At 38.9% G+C, this 15,362-nt stretch overlaps 1 protein-coding gene and 1 long non-coding RNA gene across 7 annotated transcripts in view; one reads left to right on the top strand and one right to left on the bottom strand.

The window, feature by feature from the left end:
• The window catches only part of RAPGEF4 (Rap guanine nucleotide exchange factor 4), a 310,972-nt gene that overhangs the window by 94,420 nt on the left and 201,190 nt on the right, over positions 1-15,362 (bottom strand). The window lies entirely within an intron of this gene.
• Positions 665-6,942, top strand: LOC309662604. Its single transcript, XR_014264808.1, has 2 exons — positions 665-2,274; positions 3,588-6,942. It is a non-coding gene; the product is annotated as an uncharacterized lncRNA (long non-coding RNA).

The following is a 15,362-nucleotide window of genomic DNA, read 5'->3' as shown; positions in this document are numbered from 1 at the left end:
AAGCAACTTTGTGACAATAAAACATTTGGCATTGAGGGACTGCCCTTCCAGGGCTGAGACAAATATACCAGAAAGGCAGGTAGCAGTTGAAGTCCGAGTGGGAAAATGGAAAGCACTCAGTATTTCCCACGGAGGGAACTTAATGCTGGGAACTAGCTTTACAGGTGGTGCAAGAGCTGAGAAGCCAAAGAGGCGATGAGGAGGTAACCTGGATGCTAGCCAAGCAGGAAGCCCTCAGGTGGGGGGACAGAGGAAGGAGGAGGCGCTGCCAGAGCTGGAGCCAGGTGTCCGCATGGGAGCTGGAACCCCGGAGGGCCTCCTGGTCCTAGAGGTCCAGCCGCTGCTGGAGATGCTGCCACCCTCCCACCGCTGAGGCGAGCTGGATACCCTCCCGCATCCCATCCCTCTCCAACCATAAACCAGAGGAATAAGGAAAAGAATTTCATTTTATAAATGATTAAACAGAAGAGGGAAAGAAGGAGCTTGGTGACTGATATTGGTGAGAAGATGGATCAAAGCAAGAAAACCAACCCTAAAGGCAAAACCAAGGCCCTGCGGAGGTCGGCTTCCTTGTGATGCACAGCAGAGCACAGGGAGGGCAAAATACTGCTCAGAGGACAAACAGCCCAGGACCCTCCACAGAGGGTGTTTGCTGTGCCCACAGAGTGGGCACAGGGTTGCTCCATGTTCCACCCCAGCCCTCTCAGCCTCTCCTATTCCATATCGCCCCAGCCACACTTCCTGGTGGGCTACAGGTAAGGAAGGTGGGCAGTGGGTAGCATAGAGTGGGCCTTCATTAATGCTTCCTGGGCTTGGTTCCTAGGGCTGCCCTATGTTTTGATCTATAGCCAGAAAACGCATAGCACAAATGAGCCCTAGCAGAAACAGACCCCCTCTCTGATTAAATGTCATACCTTTCAACACATCAACCATGTGCTGAGGACAAAAATTCTTCCTCCCTACCTGGGCATGAAAGAATCCGAATTGGGCTGTGAAAATGTGATCCTAAAAAGCTAGGCAGAGAGGACAGATAAAGGCAGAGGTATTCAGCTTTCTCTGCTTTTCTTGGCTTTCTCCCCTGAAGACTTCCCTCAGGAGTGACCGTAATTGGCTCTTGTTTGCTTCTGGAGAGGGGATGCATTCTACTGCTTTTTATTATGCTTATCTTACTACTGAAAAGGAGAAACAGTAAGGGAAAATATTCCTTTTGGCACCAGAGCCAATTCAGAAATACTAATCAGGTGATGAAAAATATGAGTTTAGTCTCTATTACAACATCCACAATAACTCCCCAGTAGATCATTATGAGGTATAAGGCTCTGAAATAGGCCTCGTGAAAAACCATATTCAGCCCCTTTTGAAAGGGGGTAATTCTTTTTACTTAAGTATTTGTTCATAGAAGCCTTTTGCAAGGCACAGCATTTTAAGCCAAGAGATAAGAATAACAAGGTAGATTGGGACACAAAGCTCATGGCAGAACTCTGGCAACCCAGCGTAATAAAACATCATCTAAGCCCACATCCAATTCAAGTATTTAATGAAGGTGTATTATGTGCAGAGCAATGTGCTAGGCTAAAGTACAGACTCTGATAAAGAACCTGGTCTAAATGAGCTCTTGATCTTTTGGGGAAAGTAGAACTTCCATGGATTAAACAATTAGTGAGAATCTGGGTCAATGAATAAATGCAACAATATTCTGGATTTCAAATTCCCCTTTTCTCAGTTCAGGTGAGAAAATCTTTAGGAAGTGGGAAGAATATTTAATGTTTTTAGTGAAAATGATACACTTTTAGGAGTTACATTCCCTTGTTTTGGCATTTTGGAATAATACAACTAAGGTCTTAGAAATGTGTGTCTCATTTTTGTAATAATTATCATCAGTATCGTCATTCTTTGGTTGACCAAATGAAATTAAAAGTAGGAACTAAATCAGACTCATACAGATTTCACCACTCTGAAATAACTATGTAAGTTATTCCATTTGTTAACTAATGGAAAAACTCATCTCTAGACCTCTTTGGCTTCCATCGATAGGCTTTTTAAAGTTTTTCCTAGTTTAAAATTGATGTGTAGATTTCCAGTTTCAGCTTCAACCTGTCAAAGTGGTCATTCCTGCTGTTACAAGAAAAAGCTGAACAAAGTGAAAATAATGACTTCTCTCAGGTTCATCAAAGAACTGAGTATGTCAAGAAAACTGCCACCCCGAAATCTGGTGAAATGGGGGAATCCAGTCACAGCTGACATTTGCCTACCTGGAGTGGAAGCCACAAACAGGTAGGAACGCTTAAATGGTGTTTAATTAATTAAACCAGGAGGCCATTAGACTGAGGTGGCGCTAATGCCTGGTGGTCCGTGTAAGCAAACCAAAATCTAAGCCTGCAACTGCCTCAAGGTTCCAAGATTGAAACCCAAGGACAACCAATCACAGCCAGCTAGGCTTTATGCTACTGCCAATCAACAGTTTCCTAATTTTGCCTTCACCTTTTCTCTATAAAGTTACCTCCCTGAGCTCCCATTGGTGGAGTGCTTCTAAGCACTTCCGGCTTTGTGCTGCCAGATTCGAACCAACTTTTGCTCAAATAAACTCTTAACATTTTTAATATGCCTCAACAATGGTCATTTTGATGATTTGCTGGAGGCTGAATGTGGAGTAACCTGGGAGTGAGAAACTCCTGGGGGAGACAGTCTTAGGTGGGCACCCACACTTCTGTGGGCTTTACCCCTTCGAATTCCTCCAAATTCTCATGGTGAAGAGCCAAAAATTATCTCCTTGTGGCTCTGGCAGGGGGAGGGGAAGAATGAGCATTATGATATAGACCCAGAGCATTCTCCGTAGCAAAGGCGTACTCTCCAGGGAAAAGACTTTACGAGAGTCTTATCCCACCTGGGGGAAGTGCATTTCTCTGACTCTAGTCTCCTCCGGCCTTCCTGTCTCACCTAAAGAAGGAAAAAGCAGCTAAGAAGCAGTGGTGAAAGTCCCATGGCAGGGACAGAGGCCCAGTAAATGACTGAGATTTAATCACAAGAGTATATTCACTTCCCTTCTCCCCTATGCCCCCCCACAAATGCCAATATAAAAATAGTGGATTACAGCTGAATGAGCTGTAGATTCAGACTCTATCAAAGGAGGAGTTCTTAGGGAAGCCCAAACACAGCAGAGGAGACAAAAACAAGGACATTAGAGGAATTTGAAACCTCTGAAATCTACAGCTACAGCAAATATTAAACACAGCCCAATTCCTAGCCAGATTAACATAAAACCTCACACTAAAGGCTTATTTATCTCAGTTCCTATTACCCAATACATCATGTCTGGTTTTCAACCAAAAATCACAAAGCATGCTAGAAGGCAAAGACAACAGAGTATGAAGAGACAAAGTAAGCATCAGAGCCAGACTCAGACATGATACAAATTTTGGAATTATCAAACAGGAAATTCAAATTAACTGTGATTAACACATTAACTATAGAGTAGTATTCCATTAATAATACTATTAAAAATGTAGACAATATGCAAAAATATATTGTGTAACAAAAGCAGAGAAACTAAGAAAGAAATGTCTTCCTTTCTTCTCCTTCCTCCATAGACCAGCAAGAGAGAAGGAAGAGCAGAAAGGGGATGGGAATGGGAGAAGGCACAACACAGCCCTCTAACAAGTGCTGGAACCACCAGCCTCAGTCTCATCAGAGATTCAACTCCACCAAAAGCTAGAAGTTTAAAAAATGGATCTAGCAAGTTATTTTGTGGATATTAACAAACTTATTCTGAAGTTTATATATAGAGGCAAAAGACCCAGAATAACCAACACAATTTTGAAGGAGAAGAATAAAGCTGGAGAACTGATGCTACTCCACTTTATGACTTACTATCAATATAAAGCTTCTGTAACCAAGACAGCGTAGTATTGACAGAAGAAGAGACAAATAGATCAACAGAACAGAACAGAGAGCCCAGAAATACACCCACATAAATACAGTCAACTGATCTTTGACAAAGGAGCAAGAAAAACAATGGAGCAAAGACAGTCTTTTCAACCATGGTACTGGGACAACTGATGTCCACATGCAAAAAAATGAATCTAGACACAGACATTATATTCTTCACAAAAATTCACTCAAAATGGATCACAGGCTTAAACATAAAACGCAAAGCTATAAAACTCCTAGAAGATAACATAGGAGAATATCTACATGACTTTGGGTATGGCAATGACCTTTTTTTTTTTTTTGAGGTTGGGTCAGCCAATCTAGAGTGTTTGATCTATTGATTATTTTCTATATACCAGACAGATCATCCAAGGATCCTACAATGTAGGAAAGTGAGACTTAGAGTAAGTGAACGTCCAAAGCCTTAGTGCTGTGAAGAGGGGAGATAGGATTGAAGCCCAAGACTGTCTGGTCTCAGAGCTCATATCTTCCCACCATGCCCTGGGGACTCTAGGTTACCACTTTATTATGCAAGGACATAACTCAGGAACAGCCAGGTGGAAGAGATGCATAGGGCAAGCTATGTGGGAAGTGGTGAAGAGCTTCTATACCCTCTCCAGGTGTACCACTGTCCTGGAATCTCTATGTGTTCACCAACCTGGAAGCTTGGCGATGACTTTTTTAGATACAACACCAAAGGCACACAATCCATGAAATAAATAACTGATAAACGGAACTTTCATTAAAATAAAAACCTTCTGCACTGTGAAAGACAATGTCAAGAGAGTGAGAAAACAAGCCACGGACTGGGAGAAAAGATTCGCAAAAGACACAGCTAATAAAAGACTGTCATCCAAATTATACGAAGAACTCTCAAAACTGAACAAGAAAACAAAAAACCTGTTTAAAAAAGTGGGCCACAGACCTTAACACACACCTCACGAAAGAGGATATAGAGATGGCAAATAAGCATATGAAAAGATGCTCCACATCCTCCACATCATATGTTACCAGGGAAATGTAAATTAAAACAACGAGACACCACTACCCACAGGTATGAATGGCCAAAATCCCGAACACTGACAACCCCAAATGCTGACGAGGACGTGGCGCAACAGGAACTCTCATTCACTTCTGGTGGGAACACAAAATGGTGCAGCCACTTTGGAAGACAGTTTGGCAGTTCCTTACAAAACTAAACATGCTCTTATCACATCTGATTTAGCTATCGTACTCTTTGGTATTCACCCAAATAAGTCGAAAGCTTATGTGCACACAAAACCCTGCACACGGATATTTATAGCAGTTTTATTCATAACTGTCAAAACTTGGAAGCAACCAAGATGTCCTTCAATAGGTGAATGGATCAATAAACTGTGGTACGTCTTTATTCGGCACAAAAGGAAGTGGGTTATCTAGCCATGAAAAGACATGGAGGAACTTTAAATGCATGTTACTAAGTGAAAGAGGTCAATCTGAAAAGGCTACATACTGTATGATTCCAACTATATGACGTTTTTGAAAAGGCAAAACTGTGGAAACAATAAAAAGATCAGTAGTTGGCAGGGGATGGGGGGCAGGGATGAACAGGCAGAGCACAGAGGATTTTTAGAGCAGTGAAAATACTCTGTATGATACCATAATGATGAATATATGTCATTATACATTCGTCCAAACCCATGGAATGTATAACACCAAGAGTGAACCATAATGTGAGCTATGGACTTTGGGTGATTATGATGTGTCAATGTAGGTTCATCAGTTGTAACAAATGTATCCTCTGGTGGGAAATGTTGAAAACGGTGGAGGATATGCATGTGTATGGGCAGAGGGTATATGGAAATCTCTGTGCCTTCCCTTCAATTTTGCTGTGAACCTTAAACTGCTCTAAAAAATAAAGTCTTAATTTAAAAATGGACATGACTATCCTTAGTAACTGAAATAATATTTTTTAGGGCCCGAAGTGACAAAAAATTTATGGACTAAGACTGAGTGTTGTTACGGTTGCTAAGTACCAGTGGGAAAGAAAGTAGTCAACTCAACACAATTAAGAGTGGTTACCAGGGAGAGGGGATTATTTCATGTGTATATTTCACTGAGTTGAGACTCCTCAATCCACCCAAATAAATATACATGTTCATGTTTTTTTAAATTGTGGGAACCAAAGTCCATAGTTTAGTCTCAGGGGGAGTCTGACTATTTAGCCAGGCTTATAGAGCAGAACTTAAGTGTACTAAAGGCTGTTTGGTGAGTCCATAAAACTGGAACAAAGAAGTCCCTACAATAAAAGTGCTGCCCAGATGCTTCTGCTGACTGGTCTGGGAGTACTGTTCTCTAGCAGGTGCTAGCAAATGGTTCAAGTTCCTCTCCAGCATGTCCTAATGCAATGTTGCAAGATGGCATGTTTTTAGAATGGTTCAAGCCCTAATCAATAAAGATTGTTTCTGATTTCTTCTAGTGGTGGGAGAGAGCCTCAGTTAGATACTAATCTTTCTTGTAATATACAGGATATTCTGAGTGTTCACTTTCTAAGAGGTGTGTCTACATGTCTGTTAGATATGTCTAAGTCAGATATTTGCTGGCAAAAACCAAAACGCTAACTTTTTAGAGAGGCACCAATTGTTAACAGCTGGAATATTCTCTTTGAGGTCTGACACAAAGTGGTTCACTGTTTCCTTATGAATTGGCCTGATCAGGTCCAGATTTTCTTTTCATGGAAGTACCAACATATTACTATTAAATTTTCATTTCAGTAATAGGAGCTAAGAGATGCAAAACAAGTAAACCATAATATTCCACAAAGATCACCATCCACTGTGGCATATCTACCCTCACAACTATAATTTTCATGGAAATATAAACTCTGTGATACATTATTAAAGCTCCTTTCCCTCCTCTGTTTACAAATCTAAGCCTTCGTCTCATCACTCACCTTTTCTTCCACTACAAGAAATTCTGTCAACAAAGTCCAGAATTATACAAACAACTCATACAACACAACAACAACAACAAAAACCAAACAACCCAATCGAAAAATGGGAAGAAGACCTTAATAGACATTTCTCCAAAGAAGGCATTCAGATGGCCAGTAGGCACATGAAAAGATGCTCAACATCCCTAATAATTAGAGAAATAATAATTCTCAAATTATTAATTTGCAAATCAAAACTACACTGAGATACTACCTCACACAGGTCAGAAATGTCATCATCAAAAAGTCTACAAATAACAAATGCTGGAAAGGGTGTGGAGAAAAGGGAGCTCACCTACACTGTTGGTGGGAATGTAAGTTGGTGCATCCACTATGGAAAACAGTATGAAGGTTCCTCGGAAAACTAAAAAGAGAATTACCATATGATCCAGCAATCCCACTCCTGGGCATATACCCGACAAAACTATAATTCAAAAAGATACACATGCACCCCTATGTTCATAGAAGCACTATTCACAATAGCCAAAACATGGAAACAACCTAAATGCCCATCGACAGATAAATGGATAAAGAAGATGTGGGGTATATATATATGTGTGTGTGTGTATGTGTATATATATATATATATATATATACACACACATATACACACAATGGAATACTGCTCAGCCATAAAAAGAACAAGATAATGTCATTTGCAGCAACATGTATTCAACTAGAGATTATCATACTAAGTCAGAAAGAGAAAGACAAATACCTTATAATTTATATGTGGAATCTAAAATATGGCACAAATGAACCTATCTACAAAACAGAAACAGATTCACAGACATAGAGCACAGACTTGTGGCTGCCAAAGGGGAGGGGGAGAGGGATGGACTGGGAATTTGGGGTTGGTAGATGCAAATTACTTCATTTAGAACGGATAAACAACAAGGTCCTACTGTATAGCACAGGGAACTATATTCAATCTCCTGGGATAAACCATAATGGAAAAGAATATTAAAAAAAGAATGTATATGTGTATAAAACGGAATCACTTTGCTGTACAGCAGAGATTGGCACAGCATTGTAAATCAACTCTACTTCAATAAAAAAAACCAAAGGCCAGAATTAAGCACTGCCTCTCTTCCTATTCCAAATTTGGGAATAGTGTGTTGAGCACTTTTGGGAAACAAAGTGAATATAAGATTCAGAGGCATGGTTCAATTCTTGAAACTTTTGTGAATTGGTGCTTATTAACATACAAGCTAACAAAAGACCATCACATTTCCTTTTATAATCTCAAATTTAAATCTGGGCATGGTGGATTCTGGAAGTTAACATTTATTTATAATGTAATTCCTTAAAATAGAATGAATATAGAAAAGCTATGGTTGAAGCTCTACTTCCCTGGAAGCCAGGGAATAGGGCTCCTGCTGGGTTGATTCCAAAGGTAGATAAATGGTTTACATAATGTGTTTCAGGAAAAGCTCTTGTACTGAAGATGCTAAATTAATTGGCATATACAAGCCAGTATAAATACATATTCTTGTATATTGGCATATACAAGCTAATATAAATACATATTCTGTCCCCTACTCCTCTCCCTCACAAAGGGTATGTACACTGGCCTGACCTTGCTTTTCTCACTTAATGTCTCTTAGAGATCTTTTCATATCAGAACCTTAAAAGCTACTTCATCCTTTTTTTTGTTCCTACATGTACTTTTGGGTAGCTGCATGGTATGCTATTATATGGATATGCTATAATTTGCTTAACAATCATTTACTGATAAGTATGTAGTATTGTTAACCTGAGTCTACTGTATGCATACTGAAGGATAAAGCAAATGAGAAATTATGGGATATCCTATTTCTATCATCTCTGTGTCCTTGGAAACCCAGGATTCTCACTGTGGAAGAAGAAAGACATATATGTAAAGCTTTGAAATAATGACCAAACCAGTAGCGATGAACACATTGAGTTTTGAAATCAAGTCTTCTTGGGAGAAATGGCTGATTCCAGGGACAAGAAATGTGTAAGACGACCCAGGAATACCTTGTTATGAAAGCCAGGAAGGAAGCTATCAAAAACTACAAGGGTCACATCAAAAAGGACTCAGAACTACCTTGGGTGCATAGAATCATAGATATTTTAGGACTAAAAGGGGCCAGAGAAATAATCTCATCATTAATCCACCTATTAAGCACTGCCTATCTACCCAACACTGCATTAATTTTGCAGAGGAAAGAAAAGACATGGTGATATTATCTATGATTTCTATAACTGTGCAGTCCAATATGTTAGCCAGTAGCCACATGTAGCCATTTACATTTCAATTAATTAAAATTTTGTTTCTCAGTCTCATTAGCTATGCTTCAAGTGCTCAATAGCCATATGTGCCTTGTCCCAGCCACGGTCATCTCCTGTCTAGGATCATGATAGTGTCCTAAGAAGTCTACAGGCTTCCATCCCTACCATTCTCAACTCCATATCCAACATGATCCTACATCTGATGTGGGTCAGATGTTACTCTGCCTAAACCCCTCCAACAGCTTCTCTCCCATACAATATACAGTCTATCTATCTGGCTCCTGTCACCTCTCCAATCTTACGCCACTCTCTCTTCCCCTGCTCAGTCTGCACCCCACTCTTCTCCTGCCTGGACACACTCTTCCCAGTGCCCCCATGGCTCACACTCTCACCTCCTCCAGGTCTGTACTCCAACACACCTTCTTAGGGAGGCCTGCTCTGCCCATCCTAGAGTATATTGCATCCTTGTCCCAAATCTGGCATTCTTTATCCCTCTTCCTCTAGCGCTTATCATACTTGACATTTTATATATTTGTTTCTTACCTGTTTTCTCCACTGAAATGTTAGCTCTCTGAAGGCAAGAGCTCGGTTTTGCTCTCTTTTCTACCCCCAGCTCTTGACATGCAGCAGCTACTCAAGTATTTATTGAATGAATGGAGGAATTTCTTCATGGGTTCATTCGTTATAGCAGACTTCATCAGTGGGTGAGTGAAGGGAAAACTCTGTGAAGAGTTGGTGAGGGGTAACTTATACAAAGGGATGTTGAAAAGGAGATGACTGGTGGTTTCCATTGCTATGAAGAAATGGGTTCAATGGCTTGCAACCGAGTATAAACTTTTTAATAGAGAGGACTATTAAGTATTAATAATGCCTTTTTTAAAAAATGTGTTTGATAAACTGAGGAATAAAATGAGTACTTCTCAAATTTTAATATCTGTATGAATGACATGAGGATTTCATTAAAATGCAGATTTTTATTCCATTGGTCTGGGGTGTGACTTGAGATTCTCCATTCCTGCCTAGTAATGTTGATGCTGCTGGTGTGTGAACCACACTTTGAGCATCAAGGAATTAGATGACTACCAGGAGCAGCCTTTGGATCCATAACTTCATAAAATGTGAGTGTTTCCTAAAAATTGATCCAGTTGATACAATCATAAGGTCATCACCCTAACAAGATTTATATTACACAAATAAACCCATACGTCTTCTGGTTAAAGGAATCATTTCCCAGCTACTTATATTTTTATTTTCTGAATACTCAATCAAGTACCTCCCAGGAAAATTAAATCTTTACAATTTATTAAAGAAAATGAATTTGGCCTCTAGGAGTATTTGAATAAGATACTTAATATTCCCAGATAACATACTTCAAAATTTCTGAATTAGAAATAACTCATCTCAACCAAATTCATTATATAGATATTTAATAAGGTTCCCACGCATAGGTATAACACAACATAACCCTTACATTACTCTCTTCAGGGAATAAGGTGAAAAATAATCACATTCAATATTTATGAAATTAGTATTGGAAGATGAAGGAGTGTTTACAATGAGAATCTAAATATCCATAGCATAAAGTATTTTCAGAATTTGCCGGGTATCTCAATCTGCATCCTGATTCTAGCTGGTGGAGGCAGAATAGGAATTTCTTAACAGATAATAAAAAACTCTCTGGAAGAGCCATAGAGACAGGGCGAGGGATGACTCAGCCATGGACGAGGCTCAAACCACACTGCAGGTTCCCTTGGCCAAGCCTCACGGCCTCTGCCGCGGCGCATCACTGACGATCACAAAGTACATGCGATGGATCCCAGAGACTCTGCCACTGCTCACCCCAAAACCCAGCCTCTCCCCTGCTACCCTCACCAAAAGAAATGGATTCTGCAAAGAGTGGCAGTTTGGGTCACATACTTGAGCTTTAATTGTAGGACTGGACTTCTAAAAACTGGACTTTGAAAAACCCCAAAGTTCGCATTCCTGCCCTACCAAAAAAAACCTGGGAGAAATGGCGACCAACCTGGGTTGTTAAAATCTAAGTGTAGAGAACGGATTTATAAATATAAACATGCACGTTTATATCATATAATCAAGATTACAGCTATCTTACATATCCTGAGAGAAAGGCAGAGTTCCCATCTCTTAAAATTTGGAAGTATTTTCAAAAATAACTCTTACAAAGGCATTTGGTAGAGATTAATCCTCAAAATTATGTAACATAGTAACACACAATAACACAGTAACCTATAATATAATGAACTATCATGTTACGTAATTCTAGTTTGAATAAAAACGTGTAAATATCAACTTATACCACGGACATTTGAGAATGTCCTCTGCACTGTGCTAAGCTGATTCCTTAGAATTCAAAGGGGATTATTCCGGCAAATGATGCAAAGTATGGGTGACAGTGCTAGGCTTGGGCTACAAAATGTTTAAAAATGAGACTGGCGCAATTAGAGATACACCCTCTGATACAATCTGAGAAGTTACGGAAATTACTTATATCAGTCCACTACAGGTGATTTTTCTCATCCTTGGTGCTTTGAAGATTCATAATCAATGCCTTAGATGAAACAATTTAAAGAACCATTTAGGGAGATTAGTGCTCATGTAAGGTTATTCCTGAATTTCTTGATTTTGAGAGATCTACGGACCATGTTCCCTACAGACATCAATTGTGTCCTGAGTTGACCTTCGGGCCCCTCTGCATCTCCTGAATTTCCATTACTGCAAATATTTCACTGTGCCACAGTTATTTACATATCTGTTTCTCTGGGTACAAGACAAGCTCCTTAAAATAAAAAATTGTGTTCTTGTTATCTCAGAATCCCCATAGTGCTTTGTTCGTAGAGATTTTGCATTAAATATTTATTTAATACGTGGAGAAATCTCTGAGGAGTTTTTACTTGGCCATGGTATGCAAAGAATGGAAAGAATCTTCCTCCTTTCATTTCTGAAATTTCAGTTTTGGTCTTCATGGTTAGATACAGAAAGGCTAAGTTTATCGGATGTTGGCAGACAATTTGTGGACTATTTTGTTTTTGTTTCCTCCTTCCTAGGAATAACATTTCTTTTCAGTTCATATCTGTAATATGTATTTTAAGAGCGGAAGGGAGAAACATTAAAGTTGACACCTTTGTAGTTCCTTTAGATCAAGGAAGTTCTTGAAAGCAGATTGTCCTATAGACATGAAACCATCCTTCTCTGTCATCTTGACTTCCTCTTATTTTTCTCTTGATAGACACAAGATCAGTTTTGAGTTTTCCCTGTTTTGTTAAGTACTTCTGAATGTTTTTTAGGCACTTTTGGAAAATTTCATACAAGTGATGGAACCTTCAAATGCACATACATACATCCAAAACTCTGCATATAATTTCAGGGATTAACAGACTTCCAGAAGTCCACACATGGATCCTAAATATAAGAATGTGTATTCCTAACACCCCAGAAATCCATTGCTAGACAAAAGCCCAAAAGAAATGTGTGCATGCTTTCACCAAGAGTCATACACTAAATGTTCAGAGCACAGCCATTCACAATAGCCCACCAACCACAGAACAGACAATATTCTGTGGTATATTCCCACAATGCAATGAGAAAAAACAATTTACAACTGCACACAATAATGTGGATAAAACTCACAAACATAATATTAAATGAAGGAAGCTGGATACAGAAGGTATTACCAGGCGATTTCATTTATCTAAAGTATAAAAACAGATTATCTTTAGTTGAAGGAGTGGCTAGAAGCAAACACGAGCTTCCTTCTGGGGTGGTGGTGAGGTTCTGTTTCTTGACTTGAGGGGCGTTTACCTGGGTGTGTCTGTGAAAATGTACTGAACTAAATGACATGCATTTTTAAACATGTATATGCTAACCTTCAATAAAAAGTGAGAAGAAAACACCTGTTTTAGAATAAGAAATTAAAGGAAAAAAGAGAATGCATATATGTTTGTATGCATGGAAAGCACCTGGCAAAAACGTTACCACCATCAACCTCCACAGAGGGTGGCCTTCAGGAGTAGGACACTTGGCTAGAGAGTGAGCCTCGACCACCCAGCATCTTTAGACATATTCATTCATTTAGTGATTCTGGAAAAGTTTGGAATACTGATTGCAAATGTCAAGTATCTACTAATTAAGACACCATTAATGCCCTCAAAGGTAGGTAAATACATGAAAAATCAAAACAAAAAGAGTCTTATAGTAAGTCAGACTATAATTAATGTTTTACAGCTATTTGTTTTAAATACTAGCTATACCTGGCGAAGCACACCTTCGAGAAGATCACTGTAAGTATTAATAAAATATCAGTGTGCTTTATTTATTCATATATTCCACTGTAAACACAATATGATCTCCTCCTTCTCAGATATAACACTTAAGAAGCCCGACAAGCTGACTGTTAAGAGAATGACGAGTGGTTATCTATAACCAAATATAGGGTTCTGAAGATATAAGTTGATTCTGTCAAAAGTCTCAGAAATTTTCACAAATTCTTTTAGGTAATGCATTAAATTCAAAATAACAGACACATATTTAATGTAACATGTTGTGGAAACTCTACAATGGATTTTTTTTCTAGTTACTTTTTAAAATTTAAGTATAGTTGATGTACAATATTATATAAGTTACAGCTGTACAATATAGTGATTCACAATTTTTAAAGGTTATACTCCATTTATAGTTAAAAATATTCCCTGTGTTGCACAATATAACCTTGAAGCTTATTATTTTTTTTAACATCTTTATTGGAGTATAATTGGTTACAATGGTGTGTTAGTTTCTGCTTTATAACAAAGTGAATCAGCTATACATATACATATATCCCCATATCTCTCCCTCTTGCATTTCCCTCCCTCCCATCCTCCCTATCCCACCTCTCTAGGTGGTCACAAAGCACCGAGCTGATCTCCCTGTGCTATGTGGCTGCTTCCCACTAGCTATCGGTTTTATATTTGGTAGTGTATATATGTCCATGCCACTCTCTCACTTTGTCTCAGCTTACCCTTCCCCCTCCCTGTGTCCTCAAGTCCATTCTCTAGTAGGTCTGTGTCTTTATTCCTGTCCTGCCCCTAGGTTCTTCATGACCTTTTTTTTTTTTTTTTAGATTCCATATATATGTGTTAGCATATGGTATTTGTTTTTCTTTTTCTGACTTACTTCACTCTGTATGACAGACTCTAGGTCCATCCACCTCACTACAAATATCTCAATTTCGTTTCTTTTTATGGCTGAGTAATATTCCATTGTGTATATGTGCCACATCTTCTTTATCCATTCATCTGTCAATGGACACTTAGGTTGCTTCTATGTCCTGGCTATTGTAAATAGAGCTGCAATGAACTTTGTGGTACATGGACTCTTTTTGAATTATGGTTTTCTCAGGGTATATGCCCAGTAGTGGGATTGCTGGGTCATATGGTAGTTCTATTTTTAGTTTTTTAAGGAACCTCCATACTGTTCTCCATAGTGGCTCTATCAATTTACATTCCCACCAACAGTGCAAGAGGGTTTCCCTTTTCTCCACACCCTCTCCAGCATTTACTGTTTGTAGATTTTTTGATGATGGCCATTCTGACTGGTGTGAGATGATATCTCATTGTAGTTTTGATTTGCATTTCTCTAATAATTAATGATGTTGAGCATTCTTTCATGTGTTTGTTGGCAATCTGTATATATTCTTTGGAGAAATGTCTATTTAGGTCTTCTGCCCATTTTTGGATTGGGTTATTTGTTTTTTTGATATTGAGCTGCATGAAGCTTAGTTTATACATAGTAGTTTGTACCTCTTAATCCCCTACCCTTAGATTGCCCCTCCCCCTTTCCCTCTCTTCACTGATAACCACTAGTTTGTTCTCTATATTGGTGAGTCTGTTTTTTGTTGTTGTTGTTGTATTCACTAGTTTGTTGTACTCTTTAGATTCCACATATAAGTGATATCATACAGTATTTGTCTTTCTCTGTTTGACTTACTTCACTTAGCATAATGACCTCCAGGTCCACCCATGTTGGTGCAAATGGCAAAATTGCATTCTTTTTTTATGGCTGAGTAGTATTCCATTGTATACATATACCACAACTTCTTTATCCATTCATCTGTTGATGGACACTTAGGTTGCTTCTATATCTTGGTAATTGTAAATAATGCTGCTGTGAACATAGGGATGCATGTATCTTTTCAAATTAGTGTTTTTGTTTT

Source organism: Balaenoptera physalus (assembly GCF_965194825.1).
Source record: "Balaenoptera physalus genome assembly, chromosome: 6".
Taxonomy (NCBI): Eukaryota; Metazoa; Chordata; class Mammalia; order Artiodactyla; family Balaenopteridae; genus Balaenoptera; species Balaenoptera physalus.
Note: the sequence above shows the minus strand (reverse complement) of the source record. Positions and strands in the feature narration are given on the sequence as shown.